General features: G+C 37.4%; 1 pseudogene; it reads left to right on the top strand.

The window, feature by feature from the left end:
• Positions 1 to 1,806: 1,806 nt before the first annotated feature.
• On the top strand, positions 1,807 to 17,037 carry LOC116083571 (annotated as a pseudogene).
• Positions 17,038 to 17,402: the final 365 nt, after the last annotated feature.

The following is a 17,402-nucleotide window of genomic DNA, read 5'->3' as shown; positions in this document are numbered from 1 at the left end:
GGCAGGTAGAGACATTAAAAAAGAAAACATGTAAATATAAAGAAATACAGGGAAATATAATCAAACAGGGAAGGACCTTAAAATGGGAATAGGAGTAATAAAGAAAACACAAATTAAGGCAATCCTGGAGATGAAAAACTCAGAAAAGAGAACAGGAACTACAAACATAAACATCATCAACAGAATGCAAGAAATAGAAAAGAGAAACTCAGGCATAGAAGATACAATAGAGGAAATCAACACATTGGACAAAATAAATGAAAAAATCTAAAAGTTACATAACAACAAAAATCCAGGAAATTTGAGACACCATAAAAAGACAAAACCAAAGAACAGTAGATACAGATGGAAAAGATTCCTAGCTCAAAGGTCCAGAAAAAATCTTCAACAAAATTATAGAAGAAAATTTCCAAAACCTAAAAAAAACCCACCACCAACAAAACATAATGTACAAGAAGCTGATAGAATATCAAAGAGATTGGATGAGAATGGAAAATTATCCTGTCACATAATAATTAATATACTAAATGTAGAGAAAATAGAAAGAATATTAAAACCTACAAGGGAAAAGGACCAAGGAACATATAAAGACAGACATAACAGAATTACACCTCAATTTCTCAAATGATAATCTAAAAGCTAGAGGGGCATGTGAAAGTGTATTGCAGACCCTAAAAACCCACAAATGTCAGCCCAGACTACTATACTTATCAAAACTTTCAATCACCATAGATGGAAAAATCAGATATTCCATGACAAAATCAAATTTAAACAATGCTTTTCCACTTAGCAAGCTAAACTGAGCATACTAGAAGGAAAAACTCCAAGCCAGTGAGGATAATTACACTCAAGAATCACAAGAAATAAATAATTTCATGGCAGTAAAACCAATATAAGAGAAACATACCATACATACACATACACACAACACACACAAATGCATACACACACATACATGACCACCACCAACATTAACAATAGTATTAACACCAACATTAATAACAACAAGAAGTAATGATCATTCATAATTAATGTCTCCCAAAATCAATGGACTCAATTCCCCAACAAAACCATAGGTTTATGGAACACATGTATAAACAGAATCCATCATGATCTTGTATACAAGAAACACATTTAAGCAACAAAGATAGACCTTTTCTCAGGGTAATGGGCTAGAAAGAGGTTTTCTAAGCAAATGAACCTAGAAACAAGCTGTTGTAGCCATCCTAATAGCTAATAAAATAGACTTTCAACCAAAAGTAATCAAAAGAGATGGGGAAGGACATTTCATACTCATCAAAGGAAAAACCAAAATGACATCTCAATTATGAAAATCTATGCCCCAAGTGGATGGGGATCCACATTTGTAAAAGACACAATACTAAAGCTTAAATCACACATTGAACCACAAACATGCAGACTTTAACACCCATTCTCTCCAATGGTCAGAACATTGAGACAGAAATAGTGAAACTAACATAGGTAACAGATGTATGATTTAAATGGACCTAACATATACCTATAGAATATTTCACTCAAAAACAAAAGAATATACCTTTTTCTCAGCAACTCATGGAACCTTCTCCAGAATTGGCTATATAATAGGTCATGAAGAAAGCCTCAACAGATAGAAAAAGATTGAAATAATCCCTTGCTTCTTATGAGGATACTATGGATTAAAGCTGGACTTCAACAGCAATGAAAAGCATACATACTTATGGAAACTAAACAACTCTCTAATCAATGATCACCAGGTCAGGGAATAAAGAAAGAAAGAAATTAAAGATTTTCTAGAATTTCATGACAATGAAGCTCAACATACCCAAGCTTATGGGAAATGATGAAAGAAGTGCTAAGAGGGAAGTTCACAGTGATATATACCTTCATAAAGAATTTGGTGAGTTCTCATAATATGAAATTAAAAATACACCTGAAAGCTCTAGAAAAAAAAAAGAAGCAAACACACCACAGAGGAGTAACTGAAAAGAAAGAATCAAACTCATGAATGAAATCAATCAATTAGAAACAAACAGAAGAATACAAATAATCAATGAAAGCAAGAGCTGCTTCTTTGAGAAAATCAAAAAGATAGACAAGCCCTTAGCCAAACAGGCTAAAAGGCTGAGAGACAGTACCCAAATTATCAAAATAAGAAATGAATCTATCAACATCTACAATATAAACAAACTGAACAACAAAAGCAACAAAAAAACCCCATCATCATCATATCAGATGTTGAAAAAGCCATTGACAAAACATAATATCCCTTCATGTTAAAAGTTTTGGAGAGATCAGGGACATGAGGTTGATAGCTAAATCACAATAAAGGCATTATACAGATAGCAAATACCTAACATCAAATTAAATGGAGAAAAAATTTTAAGGAATTACACTAAAATCAGGGACAAAACAAAGCTGTCCATTTTTTTCCTATCTCTTCAATACAATAATTGATGTTCTAGCTAGAACAATAAGACAGCTAAAGGAGATGAACGGGATACAAATTGGAAAGGAAGAAGTCAAGATACTGCTATTCACTGATGATATAAGTATACATGCGTGACATCAAAAATTCTTCCCAAGAATGCCTGCAGCTGCTAAAACCCTTCAGCAAAGTGGCTGGATAGAAAATTAACTCAAAGAAATCAGTAGCCATCCTTTAGACAAATGATAAACATGCTGGGAAAGGAGTTAGGGGGACAATACCCACAATAGCCCCAAATAATATAAAATATCTTAATTTAACTTCAACAAAGCAAGTAACAGTCCTGTATGACAAGAACTTCAAGTGACTGAAAAAATAAATTGAAGAAAATATCAAAAGATAGAAAAATCTCTCAGGGTCACTGGACCGGTAGGATTAACACAGTAAAAATGGCCAAGAGGTATCTTCCCATTCAATGGCATCTGCATCAAAATTTTAACACAATTCTTTACAGATTTTGAAAAAAAAATTTCAACCTCATGTGGAAAATTGAAGAACCCAGGATAGCTAAAACAGTCCTGAACATTAAAAGAGTTTCTCTAAGTATCTCTATCTCTGATTTCAAGCAGAACTACAGAGCAATAGTAATAATAACTGCATGGTTTTGGGATGGAAACAGATATGTTGATTAAGGAATCGAATTGAAGACCCAGTAATAAACTCATATACTTATGGACACGTGATTTTTGACAAAGAAGTCAAAAGCACTCAATAGAAAAAGGAGAGCATCTTCCACAATTGGTGCAGGATTAACTGGATGAGTGCATGTAAAAGAATGTATATTAATCCACATTCATTCTTCTGCACAAAATTCAAGTCCAAATGGACCAACAATCTCTGTAAAATCATCTATACTAAATCTAATAGAGCAGAAAATGGGGAATAAGCTTGAACTTGTTAGTATAAGAGATAATTTCCCGAACAGAACAGCAATGGCTCAGGCACTAAGATCAACAATTAATAAATTTACCCTACTGAAACTGAAAAGCTTCTGTAAGGCAAAGGACACCATCATTCAGAAAAAAATAAAATGACAGCCTACAGATCTTCATCAATCCTACATCTGACAGAGGGCTAATACCCTCTGTCATAATGGATTCTGAAGTGGTCACTTCCTATAGCCAGGCAGATCTCCTAGTGGAAGGATAAAGATAGCAAAATACAGAAAGAACTCAAGATGTTAGAAACTAACAAACCAAATAACTCTTAAAAATGTAGTAGATAGCTAAGCAGAGAATTCTCAAAAGAGGAATCTCAAATTGCCAACAAGCATTTAAAGCCATGTTCAATGTCCTTAGTTACCATAGAAATATAAATCAAAACAACAGAAATTCCTCTTATACCCATCAGTATGGCTAAAATCAAAAGCTCAAGAGACAGCACATGAGGGAGAGGATGTGGAGAAAGAGGAACTCTCCTTCACTGCTGGTGAGAGCACAAGCTGGTACAACCACTCTGGAAATCAATTTGGTGGTTTCTAAGAAAGTAGGGAATAGTACCTCAAGACCCTAGTATATCACTACTGGGCTTATACCCCCAAATGCTCTACCATCCCACAAGGACAATTGCCCAATTATGTTTATAGCAACCTTATCTGTATTAGCCAGAAACTGGAAACAACAATTGAGATGTCTCTCATCTGCAGAATTGATAAGGAAAATGTAGTTAATTTACACAGTGGAATATCATTCAGTGTGGGTTATATACTCTATAACCCACAGCCTCAAAGAAGCCTAATAACAAAGGTATTCAAGGAAGGATGTTTTAATTTTTCCCAAAAGAGGAAATAAAATAGATATTGGAGGTGGATGGAGTAATTAAACTGAATGAGAAAGGCAATTGGGAGTAGATCTGGGCATGGGCGAAGGTCAGCTATAGGCAAGCAGGGGAGAGAGAAGGGAAATTGGTAGTCTGGAGGAGCACTTTCTAGGATGTTCCAGACACCTGGAATTGGGGACACCCCAGGGGATCTATTTGGGTGACTCCAGCTCAGACTCCCAGGTGTGGCAAATATGGATTCTGAAGTGGTCACTTCCTATAGCCAGGCAGGTCTCCTATTGGAAGGATAAAGACAGCAACCTACTCACAAAATTTTGACCCCAAATGGGTGCTGCCTACAATATGTGCAGGGACAAATGTACAGCAGAAATGGAGTGAACGGCCAACAATGACTGCTCTAAACTGAGACCTCATGGCAAGTACCAGACCTTGATACTATTAATGACACTCTCTTATGCTTGTAGAGAGGAGCCTAGCATAACTGTCCTCTGTGAGGCTCCACCCAGCAGCCAATGGAAACAGATGCAGAGACCCACAATTAAACATTGAATAGAGCTGCACATTTATGAAAAAGTTAGAAGAAAGGACTCCACAGGAAGACCAACAGAGTCAACTCACCTGGACTATTAGGGGCTCCCAGAGATTTGATTCACCAACCAAGAAGGAAGCATGGGCTTGACCTAGGCTGGATACGCACATGTAGCAGGTGAGTAGCTTGGTCTTCATGTGAGTATCCCAACAACAGATTTCTGGGTGTTCCTAAATCTGTTTACTGCCTGATTGGTCCTAGTGGGGGGCTCCCCCTCATCAAAGGAGAGGGGAGGGAGGAATGGGGCTGCTATTAGGATTAAAGTGAATAAATAGATGAATTTAATAAGAATAAAAAAAGAAAAAATGTATGTGAATGTTCAATATTTATGAAATTATATTATTGATGTACAAGAAAACAACAAAGCCACACTTAATATGTTTTTAAGAATTGATAGTGTAAAATGTGTGTGTGTGTGTGTGTGTGTGTGTGTGTGTGTGTGTGTGTGTGTGCGTGCATGTGCAGGCATGTGTACCTGTGCATGTGCTTGCATGAATGCTATTTTATTAATCTCTGCATGAAGTGTGTAGGACTGTAGGAAGTTGGGGGTTATTACTGGTTCCAGCACTGGAAAGTCAGAGTCATAGTTCACAGCAATATCAGTTCAAGGAAACTTTCCAAGACCTACAATAGACAGACTGCACAGGATAGGAGCAGAATTTGCTGTCAGAATGACAGCAACCAGGATCTGAGCATTTGCAACATTTCTTGGTGTTGGGGAACCTTTAGTCAGAGAACCTTTATTCATATTCTCATCTTGTTCACTGTCAAGTTTATTTTTAATATTTCATGTAACTAGAAGTATCTCTTAGAGAATTTCCCCCTAAAATAACATAAATCACAGAAAAATGCTATATACTTATATATTTAGATACATTCCATAATGGTCAAAAGGGGACAATAAATCATAATTAAAAGGTTAGACAAGTTCTCAGATTTTGTTTTTAGATGAAAAGTATTTCAAGATAAGTTAAACTTACTGTGTCCAGAGACTGATTTTACTCAGCTCAAATCTGTCAGTAAGAAATGCTCACCCATCATAAGGGCAGGATTCTTCACTTCTTAATTTGGAATAGTCAGCTTAAGGTCTCAGTGTTCTCACATATTGGATAGGAGAGAAAGGAAGAATTATGGGTATTTTTAAGTTTATTTTCATGTATTATTTTACTAGATGTTTTCCAAATATCCAAGATAGGAAGATAACTGTATTACAAATACATCAGGAATTGTTGTTCTATGTGCTGTTAGTATCAGATAGGTTTCAACATTTAAGAAGGACAGAGCTAATTTCAAATATTCTGACTGGCTTAGTATGTAAATATCTTCAGGAGTTTTAGGCTCCTTAACTCATTGTTAGTTTTAATTTCTTTATTCCAACTCTGTAAGTTGATATTAATTCTTATCCTTTTTCTTTGTCAATGTCTACACTAAAAAAAAGGATGCATACATTTTTAAAAATTAAGGTTTTTTTTTTAATACAGTACATAGAATCAACTCTTTCTAAAGATGAACACTTCAAAAGGGACAGAATATTTAATTTCCATTTGTAACAGTCAAAGTAGTTTAAGTATATTTGGCTTGCAAAATGGTCAAAAGTATAGAAATTTTAAGTAGCATTACATGACTTAGGTCAAAGTGTATCACCAGATTACTACCCCACAAACAGGAAGTATTTATTACAGCATTGAGATGACATCTGGTCCAATACTTTTATTGCTTTGAATGTACTGGTTGGTACTAAGAGCAAATGAGACAGATACAAGTGAAAATGTTGTTCATAAAAATATAAATGGAGAATACAAAAAAAGCATTATAAATAATGACATAATTCAAGATTCTAGACTTATGGTATGATTATCCATCCTAATTTTCATTCACACACATCGTAATATTCATCACTATAGATAAAAGCAGCTAGTTTTTATAATTCATCAAATTGAGTACTTTGTTTAGTCTTAATAAACATCATAACATTCTAATTTTTTATACATGAGAATATCACAGATCAAAGGTCCCATCACAGATTGAATTGCTCAGTAACTGGAATCTTATAAAGAAGTTATCACATACTAAAAGCACTAACTTTATTTCAAAGTATAAACCCATGCTTTAGATTGTCCTACACACGTATATATAGGCAACATAGAAGGGACACAGGAAGGAAGGAAGGAGAGGAAAGAAGGGACAGATGGAGGAAAAGAGAAAGAAAGAACATGAAGCTGGAAGGGGGAGCAATTGGAGGTTGAGATTCAAACAAAAATGGGAAGGAAGGAAGGAAGGAGAAATCATAAACTCTGGTAACCCTGTACTATAATTGTATTTAAAAGACATCTGGCAAAAGAAAATACTGCTTTTGTAAATCCTTCTTAATCAGTTGTTAGGTACAAATTATACCTTAGGGAAGTGACTATGTGTACATGGTTTGATTTCTATACTTGAGCCAATCATGATGTAAGGTATTGGTAATTGAAAGGTGAGATCTATAGTACTGTTGAGGTCCTTTAGTGAAGAGGAATCTTGAGGCTTTGTGTCTATAATTCAAGGCATCACATTAAGAACCACATCAAATAACAAGGTTGTCTGACCTTTAAGCCCGATCTTAACTTATGTTGTATGACTTGCTTTCAGTCTACTCTACACTATGTTCTTCTTCTTTTCACAAAAAGAAACCTAGAGTATATGAGAATGTGAACCTTCTCTAGTGACATTTTTAGAAATAATTCTAAAAGTAAGAAATAGAGTGCTTAAAGAAAATGAAATGTAATATTTTTGTTTAGAAAGTGAATATAGGAGGTGAGATCAACATTTTCTCTCCGGTGACTTTCTAAGGCAGGACCAGCCAGGAGGCATAGGCCTCAGAAGTGGCAGTGGCGCTGAGACAGTATCCTTTCTACCTAGGAGGGACAGCAGATCCACAGTCCTCTCTGTACCTTTCCCTCAAGTAGAGAGCCTGTCTCCAGGGTGTACTTTGACCCCAGGACTCAGGAGGGACTAATGATCCACAGGCCTCTGTACATGGGTCTTACCAGAGAAGAGCTGATCTCCCAGAAGTGCTGACACAGGCTTACAGACCCAACAGGAGGAACAAGCTCCAGCCAGAGACAGCAAGAACATCTAACACCAGAGATCAACAGATGGTGAAAGGCAAATGCAAGAATCTTACCAACAGAAACCAAGACTACTTGGCCTTATCAGAACCTAGTACTCCCACCAAAGCAAGTCCTGGAAATCCCAAAACACCAGAAAAGTAAGATTTGGATCTAAAATCATATCTCATGATAGTGATAGAGGAATTTCAGAAGGACATGAATAACTCCTTTAAAAAAATATAGGAGAACACAGGTAAACAAGTACAAGCACTTAAAGAGGAAACACAAAGAACTCTTAATGAATTATAGGAAAGCACAATAAATAGGTGAAGGAATTGAACAAAATCATCCAGTAAAAACAGTTAAGAAATCACAAAGAGAGACAACTCTGGATATAGAGATTGTAGGAAAAAATCAGAAACCATAGATGCAAGCATCACCAATAGAATGCAAGAGATAGAAGAGAGAATCTCTGGTATAGAAGATACCATAGAAAACATTGACACAACAGTCAAAGAAAACACAAAATGGAAAAAGGTCCTAACCGAAACATCCAGGAAATCCTGGACAAAATGAGAAAACCAAACCTAAGGATAATAGGTATAGAAGAGAGTGAAGACTTCCAACTTAAAAGGCCAGTAAATATCATCAACAAAATTATAGAAGAAAACTTCTTCCCAAACCTCAAAAAAGAGATGTCCACGAGGATACAAGAAGCCTATAAACTTGTCTAAATAGACTGGACAAGAAATGAAATTCCTCCTGCCACATAATAGTCAAAACACCAAATTTACAAAAGAAAGATTATTAAAAGCAGTTAGGGGAAAAAAGTCAAGTAACATTTAAAGGGAGACCTATCAGAATTACACCAAACTTCTCACCAGAGACTATGAAAGCCAGAAGATCCTGGGTTGATGTCATACAGACCCTAAGAGAACACAAATGCCTGCCCAGGCAAACTCTCAATTACCATAGATGGAGAAACCAAAGTATTCCATGACAATACAAAATTTACACAATATATTTCTACAAATCCAGTCCTTCAAAAGGTAATGAATGGAAAACTTCAACACAAGGAGGGAGACTATATACTAGAAAAAGTAAGAAAGTAATTTCCCAACAAAACTAAAAGAAGATAGCCACATGAACAGAATTCCAAGTCTAACAACATAAATAACAGGAAGCAACAATTACTTTTCCTTAATATCTATTAATATCAATGGACTCAATTCCCCGATAAAAAAACATAGACTATCAGACTTGGTACGTAAACAGGACCCAACTTTTTGTTGCATACAGGAAACCCATATCATTGACAAAGACAGACACTAACTCAGAATAAAAGGCTGGAAAACAATTTTCCTAGCTAATGGTCTCAAGAAACAAGCTGAAGTAGCCATTCTAATATCGAATAAAATCTACTTTCAACCTACAGTACTCAAAAAAGATAAGGAGGGAAACTTCATACTCATCAAAAATAAGATGTACCAAAATGAACTCTCAATTCAGAACCTCTATGCTCCAAATGCAAGGGCATCTAAATTCATAAAAGAAATGTTACTAAAGCTCAAATCACACATTACACCGCACACAATAATAGTGGGAGAGTTCAATACCCCACTCTCTTCAATGGACAGATCATGGAAAAAGAAACTAAACAAAGACACAGTGAGGCTAACAGAAGTTATGAAACAGATTTAATAGATATCTATAGAACATTTTATCCTAAAACAAAACAATATACCTTCTTCTCAGCAGCTCATGGTACCTTTTCTAAAATTGACCATATAATTGTTCACAAATCAGGCTTTAACAGATACAAGAAGATTGAAATAATTCCTTGCATCCTATCAGATCACCATGGACTAAGGCTGCTCCTCAATAACAACATAAACAATAGAATGTCCACATACACGTGGAAGCTTAACAACACTCTACTAAGTGATAACTTGGTCAAGGAAGAAATAAAGAAAGAAATAAAAGACTTTCTAGAGTTTACTGAAAATGAAGCCACAACATACCCAAACTTATGGGACACAATGAAAGCAGCCCTAACAGGAAAACTCAGCTCTAACTGTCTTGAAAAAGAAACTGGAGAGAGCATACACCAGCAATTTGACAGCACATCTGAAAGCTCTAGGACAAAAAGAAGAAAATTCACCAAAAAGGAGTTGAAGGCAGGAAATAATCAAACTCAGGGCTAAAATCAACCAAATAGAAACAAAAAGAACTATACAAAGAATCAACCAAACCAGGAGCTGGTTCTTTGAGAAAGTCAACAAAATAGATAAACCCTTAGCCAGACTAACTAGAGGGCATAGGGACAGTATCCTAATTAACAAGATCAGAAATGAAAAGGGAGGCATAACAACAGACACTGAGGAAATCCAAAAAAATCATGAGATCCTACTACAAAAGCCTATATTCACAAAACCTGGATAAAATGGACAATTTTCTAGACAGATACCAGTTACCAAAGTAAATCAAGGTCAGAAAAATGATCTAAACAGTCCCATATCTGCTAATGAAATAGAAAGAGTCATTAATAGTCTCCCAACCAAAAACAAGCACAATATCAGATGGGTTTAGTGCAAGAGTTTTATCAGACATTCAAAGAAGATCTAATACCAATACTCCTCAAACTATTCCACAAAATAGAACAGAAGGTACTCTACCCATTTCATTCTATGAAGCCACAATTACTCTTATACCTAAACCACACAAAGACCTAACAAAGAAAGAAAACTTCAGGCCAATTTCCCTTATGAATATTGATGCAAAAATACTCAATAAAATTCTTGCAAACTGAATCCAAGAACACATCAAAATAATCATCCAAGTAGGTTTCATGCCAAGGATACAGGGATGGTTCAATATATGGAAATCCATCAACGTAATTCACGATCCTTTTTTTAAACTCAAAGAAAAAAAAATATGGTCATCTCATTGGATGCTAAGAAAGCATTTGACAAAATCCAACATCCATTCATGATAAAAGTCTTGTAAAGATCAGGAATTCAAGGCCCATACTTAAACATAGTAAAAGCAATATGCAGCAAACCAGTAGCCAACATCAAACTAAATGGAGTGAAACTTGAAGCAATCCCACTAAAATCCGGGACTAGACAAGGCTGCCCACTCTCTCCCTACCTATTCAATATTGTACTTGAAATCCTAGCCAGAGCAATTAGACAACAAAAGGAGATCAAAGGGATACAAATTTGAAGAAAGAAGTCAAATTATCACTATTTGGTGATGATATGATGGTATACTTAAGTGACTCCAAAAATTCAACAGAGTACTCCTAAACCTGAAAAACAACTTCAGCAATGTAGCTGGATATAAAATTAACTCAAGCAAATCAGTGGCCTTCCAATACACAAAGGATAAACAGGTGGAGAAAGAAATTAGGGAAACAACACCCCTCATAATAGTTACAGATAATGTAAAATACCTTGGTGTGACTCTAACTAAGCAAGTAAAAGATCTGTATGACAAGAACTTCATGTCTCTGAAGAAAGAAGTTGAAGAAGATCTCAGAAGATGGAAAGATCTCCCATACTCATGGATTGACAGTACGTGACTAATACAGAACTAGAGGCTCACAACCATCCATTGGACGGAGTACAGAATCCCCAATAAAGGAGCTAGAGAAAAGACCTAAGGAGCTTAAGGGTTTGCAGCCCCCTAGGATGAACAACAATATGAATTAACTAGTACCTCAGAGCTCCCAGGGACTAACACACCAAAAATTAGTATACATGGGAGGACTCATGGCTCCAGCAGCATGTGTATAGTAGAGGATGGCCAAGTCGGACATCAATGGGAGGAAAGGACCTTAGCCCTGTGAAGGTTCTATACCCCAGTGTAGAGGAATGCCAGGGCCAGGAAGCAGGAGGGGGTGGGATGGTGAGTAGGGGGAAGGGGGAGGGAAGAGGGGATTGTTTTAGTTTTTGTTTTATTTTATTTTATTTTATTTATTTATTTATTTATTTATTTATTTATTTATTTATTGCAGGGGAACCTGGGAAAGGAGATATTGTATATAAAGAAAATATTTAATAAAAAAGATAAATAAAACAAATGAGCCCCCCAAAAATATTAAAAATGGCCATCTTGCCAAAAGCAATCTACAGATTCAATGCAATCCCCATCAAATATTCAACTCAATTCTTCACAAACTTGTAGAGAGCAATTTGCAAATTTATCTGTAATACCAAAAAAAAACCTAGGATAGTGAAAACTATTCTCAACAATAAAAGAACCTCTAGTAGAATCACCATCCTGGACTTTAAGCTGAACTACAGAACAATTGTGCATGGTATTGGTTCAGTGACAGGCAGGTAGATCCATGGAATAGAATTGAAGATCCAGAAATGAACCCATACACCTATGGTCATTTGATCTTTGATCAAAGAAGGTAAACCATCCAGTGAAAAAAAGACAGCATTTTCAACAAATGGTGCTGGCTCAACTGGTGGTTAGCATGTAGAAGAATGCAAATCAATCCATTCCTATCTCCTTGTACAAATCCCAAGCCCAAGTGGATCAAGGACCTCCACATCAAACCAGATACACTAAAACTAATAGAAAAGAAAGTGGGGAAGAGCCTAGAGAAAATGGGCACAGGGAAAAATTCCTGAACAGAATACCAATAGCTTATGCTCTAAGATCAAGAATTGCCAAATGGAACCTCATAAAGTTACCAAGCTTGTAAGGCAAAGGATACTGTCAATAAGACAAAACGGCAACCAACAGACTGGGAAAAGACCTTTACCAATCCTATATCTGATAGAGGACTAATATCCAATATATATATATAAAGAACTCAAAAAGTTAGACTCCAGAGAACCAAATAACCCTATTAAAAATGGGGTACAGAACTAAACAAAGAATTCTGAACTGATGAATGAAGAATGGGTGAGAAGCACCTAAAGAAATGTTCAACATCCTTAATCATTAGAGAAATGCAAATCAAAAGAACCCTGAGATTCCACTTCACACCAGTCAGAATGGCTAAGATAAAAAACTCAGGTGACAATAGATGCTGGTGATGTTGTGGAGAAAGAGGAACACTCCTTCATTGCTGGTGGGATTGCAAGCTGTTACAATCACTTTGCAAATCAGTTTGGTGGTTTCTTCAGAAATTAGACATAGTAATACCAGAGGACCCAGCTATACCACTTCTGGGGATATACCCAGAAGATGCTCCCAAATGTAATAAGGACACATACTCCACTATATTCATAGCAGTCTTATTTATAATAGCCAGAAACTGGAAACAACCCAGATGTCCCTCAACAGAGAAATGGATACAGGAAATGTGGTACAGCTACACAATGGAGTACTACTCAGCTATTAAAAACAATGAAATTATGAAATTCTTAGGGAAATGGATGGATCCGGAGAATATCATTCTGAGTGAGGTAACCCAGTCACAAAAGACCAGACATTGTATGTACTCTTTGATAAGTGGATATTAGCCTAGAATATTGGAATATACAAAGTACAATCCTCAAACCACAAGAAACTCAAGAAGAAGGAAGACCAAAGTGTAGATACTTTGTTCCTTCTTAAAAGGGAGAACAAAAAGGAGTTGTAGAGACTATCTATGGAGCAGAGACTGAAGGAAAGACAATCCAGAGACTGCTACACCTGGCAATCCTCCCCATATTCAATCATCAAATCCAGACACTATTGTGGATGCTGATAAGTTCTGTCTGACAGGAGCCTGATATAGCTCTCTCCTGAGAGGCTCATCCTCTCCTGAGAGGACCTGACTAATACAGAAGTAGAGGCTCATCACCATCCATTGGACTGAGCACAGGGTCCCCAATGTAGGAGGAAGAGAAAGGACCCAGTTAGCCTAAGGGTTTGCAGCACCTTAGGACAAACAACAATGTGAACTAACTAGTACCCACAGAGCTCCCAGGGACTAAGCCAACAACTGAAGAGTATACATGGTGGGACTTATGGCTCCAGCAGCATATGTAGCACAGGATGGCCTAGTTGGTCATCAGTGGTAGGAGAGGCCCTTGGTCCTATGAAGGTTCTATGCTCCAATGTAGGGAATGCCAGGGCCAGAAAGTGGGAAAAGGTGGGTTGATGAGCAGGGGGAGGAGGGAGGGAACAGGGTTTTTGTTGTTTGTTTGTTGTTGTTGTTTTTGTTTTCTTTTTTCCATAGGGGAAACTGGAAAAGGAGATATCATATGACATGTAAATAAAGAAAATATCTAATAAAAAAATTAACACAAGAATGTGTTGCATACAGCTTCGAGAAGGAGATGAATAAAACTGCCAATATGTGAAAGAAAGAGAGAAAGAAAGAAAGAAAGAAAGAAAGAAAGAAAGAAAGGAAGGAAGAAAGGAAGGGAGGAAGGAAGAAAGAAAGAAAGAAAGAAAGAAAGACAGAAAGAAAGAAAGATAGGAAGAAAGAAAGAAAGATAGGAAGAAAGAAAGAAAGAAAGAAAGAAAAAGGAAAGGAAGAAAGAAAGAAAGAAAGGAAGGAAGGAAGGAAGGAAGAAAGAAGGAAAGTTAATATAGAGTCAGAGCAAGAACATTCCAGAGGTCACCAGGCTTGCATTGCTGGTGTGGATGTGGATGCTGCTGGGACAGTCCCTTCTGCTGCTTGGTGGCAGCACCTGCCCAGCCACCCCTCTGCTTGCTGCTGGCCCTGCTGCTCTGGACCAGGTCTCCAGCGCCCCTTCCTCCCAGTCCCCTTCTGTGCCTCTTCCTCCCAGTCCCCTTCTGTGCCTTTTCCTCCCAGTCTTGGGCGAGCCACATTGGGTTTATGTCATTATTTGAGGAAAATGAACTGTTGCACAACCATTGGCACTTGTATTGGGGAAGCACAGCATACAAGCAAGAAGCTTACAGCCTCAGTGGCGAAAACTTTTTCATGTCAGAGACCGAGAACTCTTGCAGTTGTTTATCATTCCTTCTTCTCCAGACAGAAGATACTAAAAAGTTGCAATCAAAGATCAGTTCATCTATTTTTTTAATTAAAAAACATACTAGAAACAAAAACAAAAACAAAAAACAAACCATGTTTCCTCCCCCCTCCCTGCTCACCAGCCCACCCTCTCCCACTTCCTGGCCCTGGCATTCCCCTACACTGGTGCATTGAACCTTCACAGGGCCAAGGGCCTCTCCTCCCACTGATGACCAACTAGGCCACCCTCTGCTACACATGCTGCTGGAGCCATGAGTCCCACCATGTGTACTCTTTGGTTGGTGGTTTAGTCCCTGGGAGCTCTGAGGGTACTAGTTAGTTCATATTGTTCATTCTGCAAACCCTTCAGCTCCTTGGACCCTTTCTCTAGCTCCTTCATTGGGGACCCTATGTTCAGTCCAATGGATGGCTGTGAGCCTCTACTTCTGTATTAGTCAGGTACTGACAGAGCCTCTCAGGAGAGAGCTATATCAGGCTTCTGTCAGCCAGCACTTGCTGACATCCACAATAGTGTCTGGGTTTGATGATTGAATATGGAAAGGATGCCCAGGTGGAGCAGTCTCTGGATTGTCTTTCTTTCAGTCTCTGTTCCATACTTTGTCTCTTCAACTCCTTAGGTGGGTGTTTTATTCCCCCTTCTAAGAAGGAATGAAGTATCCACAGTTTGGTCTTCCTTCTTCTTGAGTTTCTTGTGGTTTGTGGATAAAGTCAGTAATAAGCCAAAACGTCTGTCAACATCAACCTCATCACGTCAGACCAGTTCTATTGCCACAAGATGCCCCATTTGATTGCTAAGATTGAAGGCAAAGGAAATGGAATCAAGACAGTTAAGTTAACATGGTTGACATTGCAAAGGTGCTTAATCGACCTCCAATGTATCCTACCAAATATTTTGGTTGTGAGGTGGGAGCACAGACACAGTTTAATGTTAAGAATATCCGTGTCGAGCAGGGGGAAGGGGGAGGGAGGAGGGAACTGGGGTTTGTTCTTGTTGTTGTTTTTTGTTTTCTATTATTTGTTTTTGGGTTTTGGAGGGGAAAGTGGGAAAGGAGATATCATATGACATGTAAATAAAGAAAATATCTAATAAAAAATAAAGAATAACCATGAGGCAAGTAAACTGCAAGACATATTGGATGGATTCATTAAAAAATTTGTTCTCTGTCTTGAGTGTGAGAATCCTGAAACAGATCTTCAAGTCAATCCAAAGAATCAAACAATAGGTAATCTTGTAAAGCCTGTGGGTACTGAGGCATGCTTGACACACATCAAAAACTCTGTACATTCATTCTCAAAAACCCACCTGAGTATAGTGATATTGGTACAGAAAAGAAATAAAAAGAAAATAAATTTAGAAAGGGCAAGGATAAGGAAAATGGCTCTGTATCCACCACTGAGAAACTACTACCTCCACCACCAAATGAAATTAGTCCTCCACAGGCTGTGAAAGAAGAGAAAGATGATGATTGGGGTGGGGTGGTGGATACAACTGAGGAATCTCAAAGGCACAGAATGGATGAAATCAGTGACTATGCAAAAGGTCTGACAGTGATGATTTGGAAAGAACTGTAGAAATGTGTGTTAACATCCTCTTTGATTTTGTTAAGAAAAAGAAAGAAGAGGGCATTATTGATTCATCTGATAAAGAAATTGTGGCTGAGGGAGAAAGGCTGGATATAAAAGCCATGGGTCCTCTGGTTTTGACAGAAGATCTCCTTGATGAGAGATAAGAGAGCAAGTCAAGAAATACAGGTGCCATTTTCTAAGATGTTTGTCATAACAACAAAAAGGCTTCTTCATGGCTTGGAATGTATGGTAGCAATGATCAAGCTCAGCTGGTCTCCAAGATTTCACCTATCTTGAAGGAAATGTATGACACAGGCCTTTTAAAGAGTAGGTCATTATCAGCTGGTCAGAAAAGGCCTCTAAGGAATATGTCTCAAAAGAACTTGCCAAAGAGATTCATGTCAAAGCAGAGCCATTTACTAAATGGTTGAAGGAAGCAGAGGAAGAATCTTCTGGTGATGAGGAAGAAGATGAAGATGAAAATATTGAGGTGGTATATTCGAAGACTGCCAGTGTACCAAAAGTTGAAGCTGTGAAGTCTAACAAGGATGATGACATTGATATTGACGCCATTTAAAAGGATGGACTTGCCAGGCAGTGGTGGTGCATGCCTTTAATTCCAGCACTTGGGATGCAGAGGCAGGCAGATTTCTGAGTTCGAGGCCACCCTGGTCTACAGAGTGAGTTCCAGGACAGCCAGGACTACACAGAGAAACTCTGTCTCGAGAAAGAAAACAAAAACAAAAAATAAAAGGATGGATGGAACTTAGCTTAACAGTGTAATGCTGCACATTTTTCTCCATTATTAGCCAGAAGTGCAACATGCATGTGTAAGAGCTAAAGTGGCTGAACATCATGCTACACTTGATACTAAAAAACTATTACTGTGAGTCGTCTATAACTAAGCCCAATGAGACATCTAGGGAGTCTATACATATCATG

Source organism: Mastomys coucha, unplaced genomic scaffold (genome assembly GCF_008632895.1).
Source record: "Mastomys coucha isolate ucsf_1 unplaced genomic scaffold, UCSF_Mcou_1 pScaffold12, whole genome shotgun sequence".
Taxonomy (NCBI): Eukaryota; Metazoa; Chordata; class Mammalia; order Rodentia; family Muridae; genus Mastomys; species Mastomys coucha.
This window is presented reverse-complemented; position numbering and strand designations above follow the sequence as displayed.